The following is a 19,972-nucleotide window of genomic DNA, read 5'->3' on the forward strand; positions in this document are numbered from 1 at the left end:
TTTTAGAAATTCGGGACTTTGACTTCGTAGACCCCCTCCAGGGGACCCATGGAACCCAGGAAAATTGACAGCGCCCCTGGCACTGCAGCGCACAAAAATCGACAAATATTACCATAATCCATTCGCTATACAGCAAATAGTATAAAATCAGATAAAAATTAAGAAGGTTTGTTACCATAAAACAACTATATCACCTTGTTCATGAGGTACCTAAGTACCTCTAAAAATATTCCCAACCTGTTTTACAGTGACAATAATTTATAATAAATTCGACAAATAATACCATCCATTCGCTATACAGCAAATAGTATAAAATCAGATAAAAATTAAGAAGTTTGTTACCATAAAACAACTATGTCACCTTGTTCATGATGTACCTAAGTTCCTCTAAAAATATCCCCAACCTGTTTTACAGTGCCAATAATTTATAATAAATTCGACAAATATTACCATAATCCATTCGCTATACAGCAAATAGTATAAAATCAGATAAAATTTAAGAAGGTTTGTTACCATAAAACAACTATATCACCTTGTTCATGATGTACCTAAGTACCTCTAAAAATATTCCCAACCTGTTTTACAGTGCCAATAATTTATAATAAATTCGACAAATATTACCATAATCCATTCGCTATACAGCAAATAGTATAAAATCAGATAAAATTTAAGAAGGTTTGTTACCATAAAACAACTATATCACCTTGTTCATGATGTACCTAAGTACCTCTAAAAATATTCCCAACCTGTTTTACAGTGCCAATAATTTATAATAAATTCGACAAATATTACCATAATCCATTCGCTATACAGCAAATAGTATAAAATCAGATAAAAATTAAGAAGGTTTGTTACCATAAAACAACTATATCACCTTGTTCATGATGTACCTAAGTACCTCTAAAAATATTCCCAACCTGTTTTACAGTGCCAATAATTTATAATAAATTCGACAAATATTACCATAATCCATTCGCTATACAGCAAATAGTATAAAATCAGATAAAAATTAAGAAGTTTGTTACCATAAAACAACTATATCACCTTGTTCATGATGTACCTAAGTACCTCTAAAAATATTCCCAACCTGTTTTACAGTGCCAATAATTTATAATAAATTCGACAAATATTACCATAATCCATTCGCTATACAGCAAATAGTATAAAATCAGATAAAAATTAAGAAGGTTTGTTACCATAAATCAACTATATCACCTTGTTCATGATGTACCTAAGTACCTCTAAAAATATTCCCAACCTGTTTTACAGTGCCAATAATTTATAATAAATTCGACAAATATTACCATAATCCAGTCGCTATACAGCAAATAGTATAAAATCAGATAAAAATTAAGAAGTTTGTTACCATAAAACAACTTTGTCACCTTGTTCATGATGTACCTAAGTACCTCTAAAAATATTCCCAACCTGTTTTACAGTGCCAATAATTTATAATAAATTCGACAAATATTACCATAATCCATTCGCTATACAGCAAATAGTATAAAATCAGATAAAATGTAAGAAGGTTTGTTACCATAAAACAACTATATCACCTTGTTCATGATGTACCTAAGTACCTCTAAAAATATTCCCAACCTGTTTTACAGTGCCAATAATTTATAATAAATTCGACAAAAAATTACCATAATCCATTCGCTATACAGCAAATAGTATAAAATCAGATAAAAATTAAGAAGGTTTGTTACCATAAATCAACTATATCACCTTGTTCATGATGTACCTAAGTACCTCTAAAAATATTCCCAACCTGTTTTACAGTGCCAATAATTTATAATAAATTCGACAAATATTACCATAATCCATTCGCTATACAGCAAATAGTATAAAATCAGATAAAATGTAAGAAGGTTTGTTACCATAAAACAACTATATCACCTTGTTCATGATGTACCTAAGTACCTCTAAAAATATTCCCAACCTGTTTTACAGTGCCAATAATTTATAATAAATTCGACAAATATTACCATAATCCATTCGCTATACAGCAAATAGTATAAAATCAGATAAAAATTAAGAAGTTTGTTACCATAAAACAACTATATCACCTTGTTCATGATGTACCTAAGTACCTCTAAAAATATTCCCAACCTGTTTTACAGTGCCAATAATTTATAATAAATTCGACAAATATTACCATAATCCATTCGCTATACAGCAAATAGTATAAAATCAGATAAAAATTAAGAAGGTTTGTTACCATAAATCAACTATATCACCTTGTTCATGATGTACCTAAGTACCTCTAAAAATATTCCCAACCTGTTTTACAGTGCCAATAATTTATAATAAATTCGACAAATATTACCATAATCCATTCGCTATACAGCAAATAGTATAAAATCAGATAAAAATTAAGAAGGTTTGTTACCATAAATCAACTATATCACCTTGTTCATGATGTACCTAAGTACCTCTAAAAATATTCCCAACCTGTTTTACAGTGCCAATAATTTATAATAAATTCGACAAATATTACCATAATCCAGTCGCTATACAGCAAATAGTATAAAATCAGATAAAAATTAAGAAGTTTGTTACCATAAAACAACTTTGTCACCTTGTTCATGATGTACCTAAGTACCTCTAAAAATATTCCCAACCTGTTTTACAGTGCCAATAATTTATAATAAATTCGACAAATATTACCATAATCCATTCGCTATACAGCAAATAGTATAAAATCAGATAAAATGTAAGAAGGTTTGTTACCATAAAACAACTATATCACCTTGTTCATGATGTACCTAAGTACCTCTAAAAATATTCCCAACCTGTTTTACAGTGCCAATAATTTATAATAAATTCGACAAAAAATTACCATAATCCATTCGCTATACAGCAAATAGTATAAAATCAGATAAAAATTAAGAAGGTTTGTTACCATAAATCAACTATATCACCTTGTTCATGATGTACCTAAGTACCTCTAAAAATATTCCCAACCTGTTTTACAGTGCCAATAATTTATAATAAATTCGACAAATATTACCATAATCCATTCGCTATACAGCAAATAGTATAAAATCAGATAAAATGTAAGAAGGTTTGTTACCATAAAACAACTATATCACCTTGTTCATGATGTACCTAAGTACCTCTAAAAATATTCCCAACCTGTTTTACAGTGCCAATAATTTATAATAAATTCGACAAATATTACCATAATCCATTCGCTATACAGCAAATAGTATAAAATCAGATAAAAATTAAGAAGTTTGTTACCATAAAACAACTATATCACCTTGTTCATGATGTACCTAAGTACCTCTAAAAATATTCCCAACCTGTTTTACAGTGCCAATAATTTATAATAAATTCGACAAATATTACCATAATCCAGTCGCTATACAGCAAATAGTATAAAATCAGATAAAAATTAAGAAGTTTGTTACCATAAAACAACTTTGTCACCTTGTTCATGATGTACCTAAGTACCTCTAAAAATATTCCCAACCTGTTTTACAGTGCCAATAATTTATAATAAATTCGACAAATATTACCATAATCCATTCGCTATACAGCAAATAGTATAAAATCAGATAAAATGTAAGAAGGTTTGTTACCATAAAACAACTATATCACCTTGTTCATGATGTACCTAAGTACCTCTAAAAATATTCCCAACCTGTTTTACAGTGCCAATAATTTATAATAAATTCGACAAAAAATTACCATAATCCATTCGCTATACAGCAAATAGTATAAAATCAGATAAAAATTAAGAAGGTTTGTTACCATAAATCAACTATATCACCTTGTTCATGATGTACCTAAGTACCTCTAAAAATATTCCCAACCTGTTTTACAGTGCCAATAATTTATAATAAATTCGACAAATATTACCATAATCCATTCGCTATACAGCAAATAGTATAAAATCAGATAAAATGTAAGAAGGTTTGTTACCATAAAACAACTATATCACCTTGTTCATGATGTACCTAAGTACCTCTAAAAATATTCCCAACCTGTTTTACAGTGCCAATAATTTATAATAAATTCGACAAATATTACCATAATCCATTCGCTATACAGCAAATAGTATAAAATCAGATAAAAATTAAGAAGTTTGTTACCATAAAACAACTATATCACCTTGTTCATGATGTACCTAAGTACCTCTAAAAATATTCCCAACCTGTTTTACAGTGCCAATAATTTATAATAAATTCGACAAATATTACCATAATCCATTCGCTATACAGCAAATAGTATAAAATCAGATAAAAATTAAGAAGGTTTGTTACCATAAATCAACTATATCACCTTGTTCATGATGTACCTAAGTACCTCTAAAAATATTCCCAACCTGTTTTACAGTGCCAATAATTTATAATAAATTCGACAAATATTACCATAATCCAGTCGCTATACAGCAAATAGTATAAAATCAGATAAAAATTAAGAAGTTTGTTACCATAAAACAACTTTGTCACCTTGTTCATGATGTACCTAAGTACCTCTAAAAATATTCCCAACCTGTTTTACAGTGCCAATAATTTATAATAAATTCGACAAATATTACCATAATCCATTCGCTATACAGCAAATAGTATAAAATCAGATAAAATGTAAGAAGGTTTGTTACCATAAAACAACTATATCACCTTGTTCATGATGTACCTAAGTACCTCTAAAAATATTCCCAACCTGTTTTACAGTGCCAATAATTTATAATAAATTCGACAAAAAATTACCATAATCCATTCGCTATACAGCAAATAGTATAAAATCAGATAAAAATTAAGAAGGTTTGTTACCATAAATCAACTATATCACCTTGTTCATGATGTACCTAAGTACCTCTAAAAATATTCCCAACCTGTTTTACAGTGCCAATAATTTATAATAAATTCGACAAATATTACCATAATCCATTCGCTATACAGCAAATAGTATAAAATCAGATAAAATGTAAGAAGGTTTGTTACCATAAAACAACTATATCACCTTGTTCATGATGTACCTAAGTACCTCTAAAAATATTCCCAACCTGTTTTACAGTGCCAATAATTTATAATAAATTCGACAAATATTACCATAATCCATTCGCTATACAGCAAATAGTATAAAATCAGATAAAAATTAAGAAGTTTGTTACCATAAAACAACTTTGTCACCTTGTTCATGATGTACCTAAGTACCTCTAAAAATATTCCCAACCTGTTTTACAGTGCCAATAATTTATAATAAATTCGACAAATATTACCATAATCCAGTCGCTATACAGCAAATAGTATAAAATCAGATAAAATGTAAGAAGGTTTGTTACCATAAAACAACTATATCACCTTGTTCATGATGTACCTAAGTACCTCTAAAAATATTCCCAACCTGTTTTACAGTGCAATAATTTATAATAAATTCGACAAAAAATTACCATAATCCATTCGCTATACAGCAAATAGTATAAAATCAGATAAAAATTAAGAAGGTTTGTTACCATAAATCAACTATATCACCTTGTTCATGATGTACCTAAGTACCTCTAAAAATATTCCCAACCTGTTTTACAGTGCCAATAATTTATAATAAATTCGACAAATATTACCATAATCCATTCGCTATACAGCAAATAGTATAAAATCAGATAAAATGTAAGAAGGTTTGTTACCATAAAACAACTATATCACCTTGTTCATGATGTACCTAAGTACCTCTAAAAATATTCCCAACCTGTTTTACAGTGCCAATAATTTATAATAAATTCGACAAATATTACCATAATCCATTCGCTATACAGCAAATAGTATAAAATCAGATAAAAATTAAGAAGTTTGTTACCATAAAACAACTATATCACCTTGTTCATGATGTACCTAAGTACCTCTAAAAATATTCCCAACCTGTTTTACAGTGCCAATAATTTATAATAAATTCGACAAATATTACCATAATCCATTCGCTATACAGCAAATAGTATAAAATCAGATAAAAATTAAGAAGGTTTGTTACCATAAATCAACTATATCACCTTGTTCATGATGTACCTAAGTACCTCTAAAAATATTCCCAACCTGTTTTACAGTGCCAATAATTTATAATAAATTCGACAAATATTACCATAATCCAGTCGCTATACAGCAAATAGTATAAAATCAGATAAAAATTAAGAAGTTTGTTACCATAAAACAACTTTGTCACCTTGTTCATGATGTACCTAAGTACCTCTAAAAATATTCCCAACCTGTTTTACAGTGCCAATAATTTATAATAAATTCGACAAATATTACCATAATCCATTCGCTATACAGCAAATAGTATAAAATCAGATAAAATGTAAGAAGGTTTGTTACCATAAAACAACTATATCACCTTGTTCATGATGTACCTAAGTACCTCTAAAAATATTCCCAACCTGTTTTACAGTGCCAATAATTTATAATAAATTCGACAAAAAATTACCATAATCCATTCGCTATACAGCAAATAGTATAAAATCAGATAAAAATTAAGAAGGTTTGTTACCATAAATCAACTATATCACCTTGTTCATGATGTACCTAAGTACCTCTAAAAATATTCCCAACCTGTTTTACAGTGCCAATAATTTATAATAAATTCGACAAATATTACCATAATCCATTCGCTATACAGCAAATAGTATAAAATCAGATAAATGTAAGAAGGTTTGTTACCATAAAACAACTATATCACCTTGTTCATGATGTACCTAAGTACCTCTAAAAATATTCCCAACCTGTTTTACAGTGCCAATAATTTATAATAAATTCGACAAATATTACCATAATCCAATTCGCTATACAGCAAATAGTATAAAATCAGATAAAAATTAAGAAGTTTGTTACCATAAAACAACTTTGTCACCTTGTTCATGATGTACCTAAGTACCTCTAAAAATATTCCCAACCTGTTTTACAGTGCCAATAATTTATAATAAATTCGACAAATATTACCATAATCCAGTCGCTATACAGCAAATAGTATAAAATCAGATAAAATGTAAGAAGGTTTGTTACCATAAAACAACTATATCACCTTGTTCATGATGTACCTAAGTACCTCTAAAAATATTCCCAACCTGTTTTACAGTGCCAATAATTTATAATAAATTCGACAAAAAATTACCATAATCCATTCGCTATACAGCAAATAGTATAAAATCAGATAAAAATTAAGAAGGTTTGTTACCATAAATCAACTATATCACCTTGTTCATGATGTACCTAAGTACCTCTAAAAATATTCCCAACCTGTTTTACAGTGCCAATAATTTATAATAAATTCGACAAATATTACCATAATCCATTCGCTATACAGCAAATAGCATAAAATCAGATAAAAATTAAGAAGTTTGTTACCATAAAACAACTATATCACCTTGTTCATGATGTACCTAAGTACCTCTAAAAATATTCCCAACCTGTTTTACAGTGCCAATAATTTATAATAAATTCGACAAATATTACCATAATCCATTCGCTATACAGCAAATAGTATAAAATCAGATAAAAATTAAGAAGGTTTGTTACCATAAATCAACTATATCACCTTGTTCATGATGTACCTAAGTACCTCTAAAAATATTCCCAACCTGTTTTACAGTGCCAATAATTTATAATAAATTCGACAAATATTACCATAATCCAGTCGCTATACAGCAAATAGTATAAAATCAGATAAAAATTAAGAAGTTTGTTACCATAAAACAACTTTGTCACCTTGTTCATGATGTACCTAAGTACCTCTAAAAATATTCCCAACCTGTTTTACAGTGCCAATAATTTATAATAAATTCGACAAATATTACCATAATCCATTCGCTATACAGCAAATAGTATAAAATCAGATAAAAATTAAGGTTTGTTACCATAAAACAACTTTGTCACCTTGTTCATGATGTACCTAAGTACCTCTAAAAATATTCCCAACCTGTTTTACAGTGACAATAATTTATAATAAATTCAACAAATATTACCATAATCCATTCGCTATACAGCAAATAGTATAAAATCAGATAAAAATTAAGAAGTTTGTTACCATAAAACAACTATATCACCTTGTTCATGATGTACCTAAGTACCTCTAAAAATATTCCCAACCTGTTTTACAGTGCCAATAATTTATAATAAATTCGACAAATATTACCATAATCCAGTCGCTATACAGCAAATAGTATAAAATCAGATAAAAATTAAGAAGTTTGTTACCATAAAACAACTTTGTCACCTTGTTCATGATGTACCTAAGTACCTCTAAAAATATTCCCAACCTGTTTTACAGTGCCAATAATTTATAATAAATTCGACAAATATTACCATAATTCATTCGCTATACAGCAAATAGTATAAAATCAGATAAAATGTAAGAAGGTTTGTTACCATAAAACAACTTTGTCACCTTGTTCATGATGTACCTAAGTACCTCTAAAAATATTCCCAACCTGTTTTACAGTGCCAATAATTTATAATAAATTCGACAAATATTACCATAATCCAGTCGCTATACAGCATCATGAACAAGGTGACAAAGTTGTTTTATGGTAACAAACTTCTTAATTTTTATCTGATTTTATACTATTTGCTGTATAGCGAATGGATTATGGTAATATTTGTCGAATTTATTATAAATTATTGGCACTGTAAAACAGGTTGGGAATATTTTTAGAGGTACTTAGGTACATCATGAACAAGGTGACAAAGTTGTTTTATGGTAACAAACCTTCTTAATTTTTATCTGATTTTATACTATTTGCTGTATAGCGAATGGATTATGGTAATATTTGTCGAATTTATTATAAATTATTGGCACTGTAAAACAGGTTGGGAATATTTTTAGAGGTACTTAGGTACATCATGAACAAGGTGATATAGTTGATTTATGGTAACAAACCTTAATTTTTATCTGATTTTATACTATTTGCTGTATAGCGAATGGATTATGGTAATATTTGTCGAATTTATTATAAATTATTGGCACTGTAAAACAGGTTGGGAATATTTTTAGAGGTACTTAGGTACACCATGAACAAGGTGATATAGTTGTTTTATGGTAACAAACCATAAATTTTATCTGATTTTATACTATTTGCTGTATAGCGAATGGATTATGGTAATATTTGTCGAATTTATTATAAATTATTGTCACTGTAAAACAGTTTGGGAATATTTTTAGAGGTACTTAGGTACATCATGAACAAGGTGACAAAGTTGTTTTATGGTAACAAACTTCTTAATTTTTATCTGATTTTATACTATTTGCTGTATAGCGAATGGATTATGGTAATATTTGTCGAATTTATTATAAATTATTGGCACTGTAAAACAGGTTGGGAATATTTTTAGAGGTACTTAGGTACATCATGAACAAGGTGACAAAGTTGTTTTATGGTAACAAACCTTCTTAATTTTTATCTGATTTTATACTATTTGCTGTATAGCGACTGGATTATGGTAATATTTGTCGAATTTATTATAAATTATTGGCACTGTAAAACAGGTTGGGAATATTTTTAGAGGTACTTAGGTACATCATGAACAAGGTGATATAGTTGATTTATGGTAACAAACCTTCTTAATTTTTATCTGATTTTATACTATTTGCTGTATAGAGAATGGATTATGGTAATATTTGTCGAATTTATTATAAATTATTGGCACTGTAAAACAGGTTGGGAATATTTTTAGAGGTACTTAGGTACATCATGAACAAGGTGATATAGTTGTTTTATGGTAACAAACTTCTTAATTTTTATCTGATTTTATACTATTTGCTGTATAGCGAATGGATTATGGTAATTTTTTGTCGAATTTATTATAAATTATTGGCACTGTAAAACAGGTTGGGAATATTTTTAGAGGTACTTAGGTACATCATGAACAAGGTGATATAGTTGTTTTATGGTAACAAACCTTCTTACATTTTATCTGATTTTATACTATTTGCTGTATAGCGAATGGATTATGGTAATATTTGTCGAATTTATTATAAATTATTGGCACTGTAAAACAGGTTGGGAATATTTTTAGAGGTACTTAGGTACATCATGAACAAGGTGACAAAGTTGTTTTATGGTAACAAACTTCTTAATTTTTATCTGATTTTATACTATTTGCTGTATAGCGACTGGATTATGGTAATATTTGTCGAATTTATTATAAATTATTGGCACTGTAAAACAGGTTGGGAATATTTTTAGAGGTACTTAGGTACATCATGAACAAGGTGATATAGTTGATTTATGGTAACAAACCTTCTTAATTTTTATCTGATTTTATACTATTTGCTGTATAGCGAATGGATTATGGTAATATTTGTCGAATTTATTATAAATTATTGGCACTGTAAAACAGGTTGGGAATATTTTTAGAGGTACTTAGGTACATCATGAACAAGGTGATATAGTTGTTTTATGGTAACAAACTTCTTAATTTTTATCTGATTTTATACTATTTGCTGTATAGCGAATGGATTATGGTAATATTTGTCGAATTTATTATAAATTATTGGCACTGTAAAACAGGTTGGGAATATTTTTAGAGGTACTTAGGTACATCATGAACAAGGTGATATAGTTGTTTTATGGTAACAAACCTTCTTACATTTTATCTGATTTTATACTATTTGCTGTATAGCGAATGGATTATGGTAATATTTGTCGAATTTATTATAAATTATTGGCACTGTAAAACAGGTTGGGAATATTTTTAGAGGTACTTAGGTACATCATGAACAAGGTGATATAGTTGTTTTATGGTAACAAACCTTCTTACATTTTATCTGATTTTATACTATTTGCTGTATAGCGAATGGATTATGGTAATATTTGTCGAATTTATTATAAATTATTGGCACTGTAAAACAGGTTGGGAATATTTTTAGAGGTACTTAGGTACATCATGAACAAGGTGATATAGTTGTTTTATGGTAACAAACCTTCTTAAATTTTATCTGATTTTATACTATTTGCTGTATAGCGAATGGATTATGGTAATATTTGTCGAATTTATTATAAATTATTGGCACTGTAAAACAGGTTGGGGATATTTTTAGAGGAACTTAGGTACATCATGAACAAGGTGACATAGTTGTTTTATGGTAACAAACTTCTTAATTTTTATCTGATTTTATACTATTTGCTGTATAGCGAATGGATGGTATTATTTGTCGAATTTATTATAAATTATTGTCACTGTAAAACAGGTTGGGAATATTTTTAGAGGTACTTAGGTACCTCATGAACAAGGTGATATAGTTGTTTTATGGTAACAAACCTTCTTAATTTTTATCTGATTTTATACTATTTGCTGTATAGCGAATGGATTATGGTAATATTTGTCGATTTTTGTGCGCTGCAGTGCCAGGGGCGCTGTCAATTTTCCTGGGTTCCATGGGTCCCCTGGAGGGGGTCTACGAAGTCAAAGTCCCGAATTTCTAAAAAAATAATTGTCCGATCGTAGTTAACATTGGAGGTCCAAAAATCAGAGCGGCGCGAGGGGGTCCCCGGAGCTCCAGGGGGTCCCTGGTTGGTCCCTCGGCCGAGGCCCCTCGGTCGGATGCGAGAAGGAGCGGCGGCGGCCCCTCGCCACCCGGTTCTCAGTCTCTATATCCCCAGGGGCGCTGGTATATCGCCAGGGGTCCCTGGAGGTGGTCCCCGGGTGAAGGGTCTGCCACTCTGGAGTCTGAGGCGGAGGCCCCTCGGTCGGATGCGAGTGGAGCTGCGAAGGCCCCACAAAAGCCAGACATTGTGATTCCAAGTCCCACTCAAGATATATGAGCTACAGACATCACTATACATCATATTCATTCAGTATATGAGCTACAGACATCACTATACATCATATTCATTCAGTATATGAGCTACAGACATCACTACTCTATACATCATATTCATTCAGTGTATGAGCTACAGACATCACTACTCTATACATCATATTCATTCAGTATATGAGCTACAGACATCACTCTATACATCATATTCATTCAGTATATGAGCTACAGACATCACTACTCTATACATCATATTCATTCAGTATATGAGCTACAGACATCACTACTATATACATCATATTCATTCAGTATATGAGCTACAGACATCAATACTCTAATGATCATATTCATTCAGTATATGAGCTACAGACATCACTACTCTATGCATCATATTCATTCAGTATATGAGCTACATACATCACTATACATCATATTCATTCAGTATATGAGCTACAGACATCACTATACATCATATTCATTCAGTATATGAGCTCAGTATATGAGCTACAGACATCACTACTCTATGCCATCATATTCATTCAGTATATGAGCTACAGACATCACTACTCTATGCATCATATTCATTCAGTATATGAGCTACATACATCACTATACATCATATTCATTCAGTATATGAGCTACAGACATCACTATACATCATATTCATTCAGTATATGAGCTCAGTATATGAGCTACAGACATCACTACTCTATGCCATCATATTCATTCAGTATATGAGCTACAGACATCACTACTCTATGCATCATATTCATTCAGTATATGAGCTACAGACATCACTACTCTATGCATCATATTCATTCAGTATATGAGCTACAGACATCACTACTCTATGCATCATATTCATTCAGTATATGAGCTACAGACATCACTACATCATATTCATTCAGTATATGAGCTACAGACATCACTACTCTATGCATCATATTCATTCAGTATATGAGCTACAGACATCACTACTCTATGCCATCATATTCATTCAGTATATGAGCTACAGACATCACTACTATATACATCATATTCATTCAGTATATGAGCTACAGACATCACTACTCTATGCATCATATTCATTCAGTATATGAGCTACAGACATCACTACATCATATTCATTCAGTATATGAGCTACAGACATCACTACTCTATACATCATATTCATTCAGTATATGAGCTACAGACATCACTACTCTATACATCATATTCATTCAGTATATGAGCTACAGACATCACTACTCTATACATCATATTCATTCAGTATATGAGCTACAGACATCACTACTCTATACATCATATTCATTCAGTGTATGAGCTACAGACATCACTATTCTATACATCATATTCATTCAGTATGAGCTACAGACATCACTACTATGCATCATATTCATTCAGTATATGAGCTACTGACATCACTACGTGGGGGGGGGGGGGTCTAATTTAAAGCATCTGTTGATTGAATAGTATGTAGTTCCATATTTTATACACCCTTGGTCTCGAAAGTCTAGAAATTCTAATTTACCAGCTCGCCTTGAACGCACCATCCCCTTGTCAAACCGTAAACAGCCGTGTAGAAGCGCACCATATTTTGAAGTGAGGATAGCGCGACCAGCTTTTCCTGAAGTGGAGATAGCGTGACCGCAGTCTAAAAACGAGGGGGCGATATCTGCCTGCATAGCCACAGGAGAAAGGAGAAGAAAGGAGAGAGAGGAGAGGAGAGAGTTCCCCCTCCCCTCAGCTCCGGCCGGGGGCAGAGTAGACACTAGACAGGGTCGGTCAGTGTTTTATCATGTCAATCATTATGTGTATTACCCGAGAGGACCCAAGAGGACCCGTACTGTGTGTGTACTTTCTGCTTTTTATGCAAACTGTAAAGCAATCAATCAATGTGTGTGTGCGCGCGCTGTGTGTGCTGTGTTTAGGCTGGCCTGACCTAGGATCATGGTCTGTAAGCCGTGAGGCAGCGAGATGAATGGCTGTGTAACAGTGAGATGATAATGCTGGTCTAGGATCAGTTTAACAGCAGGGGGAAAAGATATTGGTGCGTGCGTAATGCATGCGTGATGCGTAGCCTGCTGCCAGGATGATGACAGCAGCCGCGACCGCGTACAAGTTAAACCATGACTTACCTCTCTGTAGTTAGAAAATAGCCTAAAAGTATTCCTTTAATCTCTGGCTTTTGTTTCGATCTTAATATTATAGATTCCTTGGTAGCCTTCTTCTGCCTGTCAATCAGTTAACAGCGCACGCTGCACGGCTGCACGGCTGCAGTGAGTTACATGAAAGAGGGTTTTAATAATGATTAAATGGTCGGGTCTCTCGGAAATAAAAGGATCTCGGTCTGTAAAAAAAGAGAGTCAGTGTAAAGTAACTAAAAGTAGCCTACATTTACTTGAGTAGCCTGTACTTGTAGGTATTTGTACTTGAGTCGAATTTCCAGTAGCCTACTTTCCTTCTAATCGACTCATTTCGGATCCTATTGTAGGCTATTTAATACCCAGCGATTTATTTTTAAACATTAGTCTTTTTGCAGATATAAAGTAGCCTACAATAACAAACACATAAACCATGTTTTTACCAGTAGGCCTAAGACATTCGAGTAGGCTACTTTTCCCAAGCAGCCACGCAGACGAGACACGGAAAAGGAGAAAGACACTGTTCCCCTCGGCCTCAATGTAACGTGAAGGTCCCTCCACCATTCTCTCTCTCTCTCTTGAAATAGGGTAGAGTGAGCTTACTTTGATACAGAGAGAGAGAGGAATTCGCCTTTGAACGTTCGCTTAATTCGACACAAGGGCGAATAAAAAACAGACGCCTTTTCGCTTTTTCGAAATTCGCGTTTGGTGTGGATGCTTCCATTGACTTTATAAGGTTTTAAACAAAAGGCGAATAATACGCTAATTCGCTATTCGCCAATTCGCCCTCTGTGTGTACGAACCTTACACCTGCAGATTATGATTGTTCTGCAAGTCAACTAAAATCAAGTTCATCTTTACCAGCCAATGCACGTAAAAGAAGCACAAAACAATAATCAACAGTAGAATTATGAAAAGGCTAGCAACGTTACAAACCTGGAGGCTCTACCAGAACCTGCCAGGGGGTGGTGTTGTGCGGTAGAGTTCTCAAATTCTGCCAGAACCCGACCATACCCGAACCCGACCGACATTTAGGGTAGGGTAGGGCCTAAAAAGGCTAAAATGTATGCTAATTAGTAGGGCCGGGTAGGGCCTCGGGCTCAACGAAAAAAGAAAATATATTTTTTTATTATTTTATTACTATTACTCTGTGATAGACCCGACCATACCCGACCCGACCCGATGTTTTGGACCGGGTAGGGCCTAAAATGTATGCTAACTAGTAGGGCCGGGTAGGGCCTCGGGCCTGCCCAGTTTAATAGGGCCCAGTTAGGGCCGGGCCTTAATTTTCAGGCCCGTTGAGAACTCTATTGTGCGGTAGCCTAACTTTTTTTTAACCAGGCTAAACCTGATCAGTCATATTATATTATATACTGTGTGGTAAACAATGTATGACTTTGCAGCCTTATTGGTTTGCATGGGATTGGTTTATTGTGCTATCCTACGAAACAATGCCCTTTAAAATGGTCAGTTGATAACCGTGAAATACACTCTGGTGGTGTTTCCCCCAATTATACTGTTTTTCCATCACTTCTTCATAGTCTACAAAATATAATAATAAATACATATACGTTTCAATATTTACCTATTAATATGTTACATGATCCATCCCTAGACAATCCTCTCTTCTTGATAAAAAAAAATCTGTCATCAAACTATGCAACACTGCCCTCTAATGTCCATAATAGACAGCAACCACACCTTCTGTCAGCAAACACATCTGATCCACTGTATCTTTTACACAGTTACACTGTTACAGCATTTTTATTTCGATATAATAACAAAATATTAATACATATCTGTCTGTCTGTCTGTCTGTCTGTCTGTCTGTCTGTCTGTCTGTCTGTCTGTCTAAGACTCTAAGTGGATACTGGCTACTGTATATCATTGTTTCTCAATGTATGGTCTGGGGACCACCAGGGTTATGGGTCTATAACTCTGAGAGAGCGTACTGTATAAATGGTGTTATCTTTTTGACCCCAATCTACACTGTAAAGCAGTGTTATTTAACTCTGGGAGTGTACAAATGGAACCAAAATGACCTGACAGTGCTGTAATATCACACCCATATCATACATATATACAGCAAACGTTCAGCTTCAGTCAACATTGGAACAAAGTTGATAATTGTAAAAATGTGTGACTTAAAGTTGGTTTTGGTTAAAGTGCTATGAGCTTCTTTAATCATAATCCGAGGTCAGTGATAAATTGGACAGAGCAAACAAGGCCCTGAGTCCAGTTGGTGCACTCAACACATTCTCACAAAGTGAACTTGCAATGGCACATACTGTACAACAACGTGCAAGGTTATTAGTAACTAAACCTAACATAACTACAACTTTAGGTTAATTGAAAAAATAGGCTTTGGGTAAAAAATATGACTAAGCTAAACTCTAACTAAGGGGTTCAGTGTCTTGCTCCAGTACACTTTGTCACTGGAGAAGCCGGGATTGAACGAGGGACGTTTCTGAGTTTAGTGCTGAATAAAACAAACACGATATACATACAAACCATCATGCTTTGTTACATCTGTTATGTCTGTTTATTCTTTTCTTAAAACATAAAAAAAACTTTAGGAAAACCTTTTGATGAAAAGGAATCTGGGCTACAGTAAAACTAAGCCTTTTAAAAAGATAAACACAAAACTAAGCCAACAAACCCACATCAAAAACAAATGAATACAATTAACTTGAAAACACAACACTACATTTAAAAAATGGTAAACTAATAAAAAAGGCAAAACAATTAATAACCTTTGCTCCTGATGCACAGGTGCAACCTTCCCACGTATTTCTTTCCCAGCAGCATTTGGCAAGAACAATTATTTTCCAGTCAGTCAGTGATAGAAGTTCTCTGCAAAGGTGTTTGGGTGATGTGTACAGTAATCTCCTCATACTGTATAAATAAAGAACCCTAACCAAGGACTGTCCAGCAGCTGTCTGGCCTCTCTGACCCACGATGGTAAGTATTTCACTGACTCATAATAACAGATTTTATTGTCCACATACTGCACAGCCCTTTTTCCTTCTTTTAAAAATAATGATCTTCTGTCACATCAGGACAGTGTAATGATAATTAAACTCAAAGCAATTACCCAATTACCCAGTCAGAGTTTTGCCTACAGACATCATTTCATTTACACTACATTTAAAATATATGTATATACTGTATGTATTATTTATTATATTAAACCAGGAAAGCATCTCTGTTATTTTAGATTTCGTATAGCAGATATACAAGCTCATATAATTCAGAAGGATTTGTAGAATCAGTCTCAGGTCTTAAGCCTAATTCTACAAATGGGTTGATTTAAAAGAAAGATCCTCTCTCTCACACGTGTCAGTGTGTCAGTGATCACCCTCCCCTCTGCCAATGTTGGTGCCTAAGGTTGTCTAACCCTGATCTTTACTTTGACTCAAGTACTTTGTCCACCACTATGTACGTTTGACTAGACTAGACTAGACTAGGGGTGTCCAACCTTTTTCAAAGGGGGCCATCATATTATCTGAAAATATATAAAATAGCTATAGAAATGCATCACATAACATTTCTATTTAACTACTTACAGTGCAATATTAATAGCCTATAGTACAAAATTCCTAGTACAAAATACTTTCAGATGGAGGTCTGTGGCCAAATTCATGAAGATTTGACATGAAAATGTTTGACAATCACTGTGTTAAAACTTATGGCACAATTGTTCTTATAAATGAAACATTGGTACTTTGTCACCATTGTCAACAGATGAAAAATAATACTTGTTTGTTTTTTTCTCTGCATTTTGGATGGCAGCAATTTGAAGTAGTGTTGGTCCTGTGTCTCCTGGCCCCGGTGGCTGTGAGTTCTCTGCCAGTAGACTGTGCTGATGTCTACACTCTGAACAGCAGTGCTCCAAGTGGAGTCTACACCATCTATCCTGTTGATGATGATACTGCTGTCCAGGCCTACTGTGACATGGACACTGATGGAGGAAAATGGACCGTAAGAATGTTTTTCGTTCTTTCCTGAAGGTTCAAGGTTCAAGGTTGTACTTTATTGTTACGTCTTTTGTACAGGTACATGAGAGTAAAACGTATTTTTGTTCAGCTTCCTTTCAGACAATGCAGTGGTGTATATAAAATGACAGCAAAACAACAAAAACAACACATCTAAAGATAACATAATAAGTAATAATGACGTAGGAAAGAAAGAGAGTGCAAAAGGCAAAAGAGCGAAGAGAATGAAAAAAGCATCCTCAGCTTTATATGTGCATGAAGTTTGGTATATTGTATATACCAATGGCATTATTTTCCCGTAGTAGCTACTGTACTTTAACTTTTTGTAAACAACTTCACAGTGTGTGTTTTATGTGCAACAGGTTGGTATGAATAAAAACATCACAGTATATATTTATGTACAGTAGATGCAGTTTAGCCTCAAAGTATCTATTATGTACTGTTGGTGAGGCTTGAGCGTAATAGTGCAGGGAAGGGACGAGTGGGATGGGGGGATTGCTTAAATTATTAAATAAAAAATAAAAAAATAAATTATTCATTAATAACATCAAGTCACTAATTTGATATTTGTCATTCAATCACCCCCCCCCCCCCCCCCACCCTCTCTCTCTCTCTCTCTCTCTCTCTCTCTCTCTCTCTCTCTCTCTCTTCTCTCTCTCTCTCTCTCTCTCTCTCTCAAAGGTATTTCAAAGACGGATGGATGGCACAGTGTTGTTTTTAAGACCCTGGGAGCAATACAAGAGAGGTTTTGGCAATGCTGATGGAGAATACTGGCTTGGTGAGAAGTTGTACAGTATAGAGTCAGACAGGAGCAGAGATGTAACTATAAAGGGTTGATTGACACAACACTAATTGAAAGAATGTGTGATAGCTTTCTTATATTTGTATATTATACCATCCAATCCCATTCAAACCAATAAGATCTTATGGCCAAAGATAAATAGTTTTATGGCTTTATCAGTGCTGAAAGGTATTAAAGCATTTACTGAAGTAGCCTCTATCGTGTTGAGTTACTTTCACTTTACTTTCCATGTTTTGATACTTTAAACTTCTACTCCATTAATCTCAAAGGCAAATATTTTACTTTTTATTCAATTACAAATATATAAAAAATTAAGTTACTAGTTATACTTTACAGATTTAAATTATTATCACTCATAATGGGTTTCTGATTCGTGATGAGTTGAGGACGAATCTAGCATGTTGGTGTTTGTGTGTTTGTTTTGGGTTTGTGGTGGTGATGATGATGATGATGATGGTGATAAAGTGGTCAGTGTTTTATTCCCTTTTTAACTCTTTCCTACAGGTAACGCTCTGATCTTTCACAATGAACAGAAGTTCTCCACTGTAGACCGAGACCATACCGGAGTAAATTGTGCAGTACAGTATCTGGGGGGTTACTGGTACGACATGTGTTACTTTCCCCAATGGACCAATCCCAATGGACTTTATCTGTGGGGAGAGTATGATGCGTGTGAATCTTATGGTGCTTATTGGTATCATTGGAAAGGTTTTGACTATTCCCTGAAGTCCATCAGTATGAAGGTCAGACCTCTACCCAGAAGAGAAGAGAAGGATGAACAGACACATGAATAGATTCATTAGTCTTACACGTCAAACACATGCAGGTCAGGACTCTGATGTGTTAAAGCCAGTTTATACACTGTCATCTGCACTGGTGGAATGTAACACAAGTTTGAGTTAATTTTACTTGACTTTCCATTTTGCAATCCTCTTTTATTACTCCACAAATATGCTACATCTCAGAAGCAAATATTTTAATGAATAATTGAATACTTGATTCCACAAAAATAATTCAAAATGTGTAGTTAGTAAACTGGCATATCCTGTCAGTAGGTCTGTGATTCTTTGCCTCAATATTAAACAGGCCAATCATAATGAGTAGCTTATACTTTTACTTCTGGTGCTTAAATAAATATTGATGCCAATATTTTTGTACTTTTGTGGTATTTTTGTGGAATTGTTTACTTAAGTAAAATGAGTTACGTCTTCCACCACTCTGCATATGAATGTGTCACTTAGAGTTGCATGACAAAGTATAAATGAGCCATTATTGTG

General features: G+C 33.1%; 1 pseudogene across 1 annotated transcript in view; it reads left to right on the plus strand.

The window, feature by feature from the left end:
* Positions 1-19,489, plus strand: part of LOC308296556 (microfibril-associated glycoprotein 4-like) — a 35,155-nt pseudogene extending 15,666 nt beyond the window's left edge. Inside the window, exon 5 of the transcript in view lies at positions 19,200-19,489. The product of the transcript in view is annotated as a microfibril-associated glycoprotein 4-like (transcript). The remainder of the gene's footprint in view (positions 1-19,199) is intronic.
* The last annotated feature ends 483 nt before the right edge of the window (positions 19,490-19,972 follow it).

Source organism: Nannobrachium achirus (assembly GCF_963921795.1).
Source record: "Nannobrachium achirus genome assembly, chromosome: 2".
In the NCBI taxonomy this organism is placed as follows: domain Eukaryota; kingdom Metazoa; phylum Chordata; class Actinopteri; order Myctophiformes; family Myctophidae; genus Nannobrachium; species Nannobrachium achirus.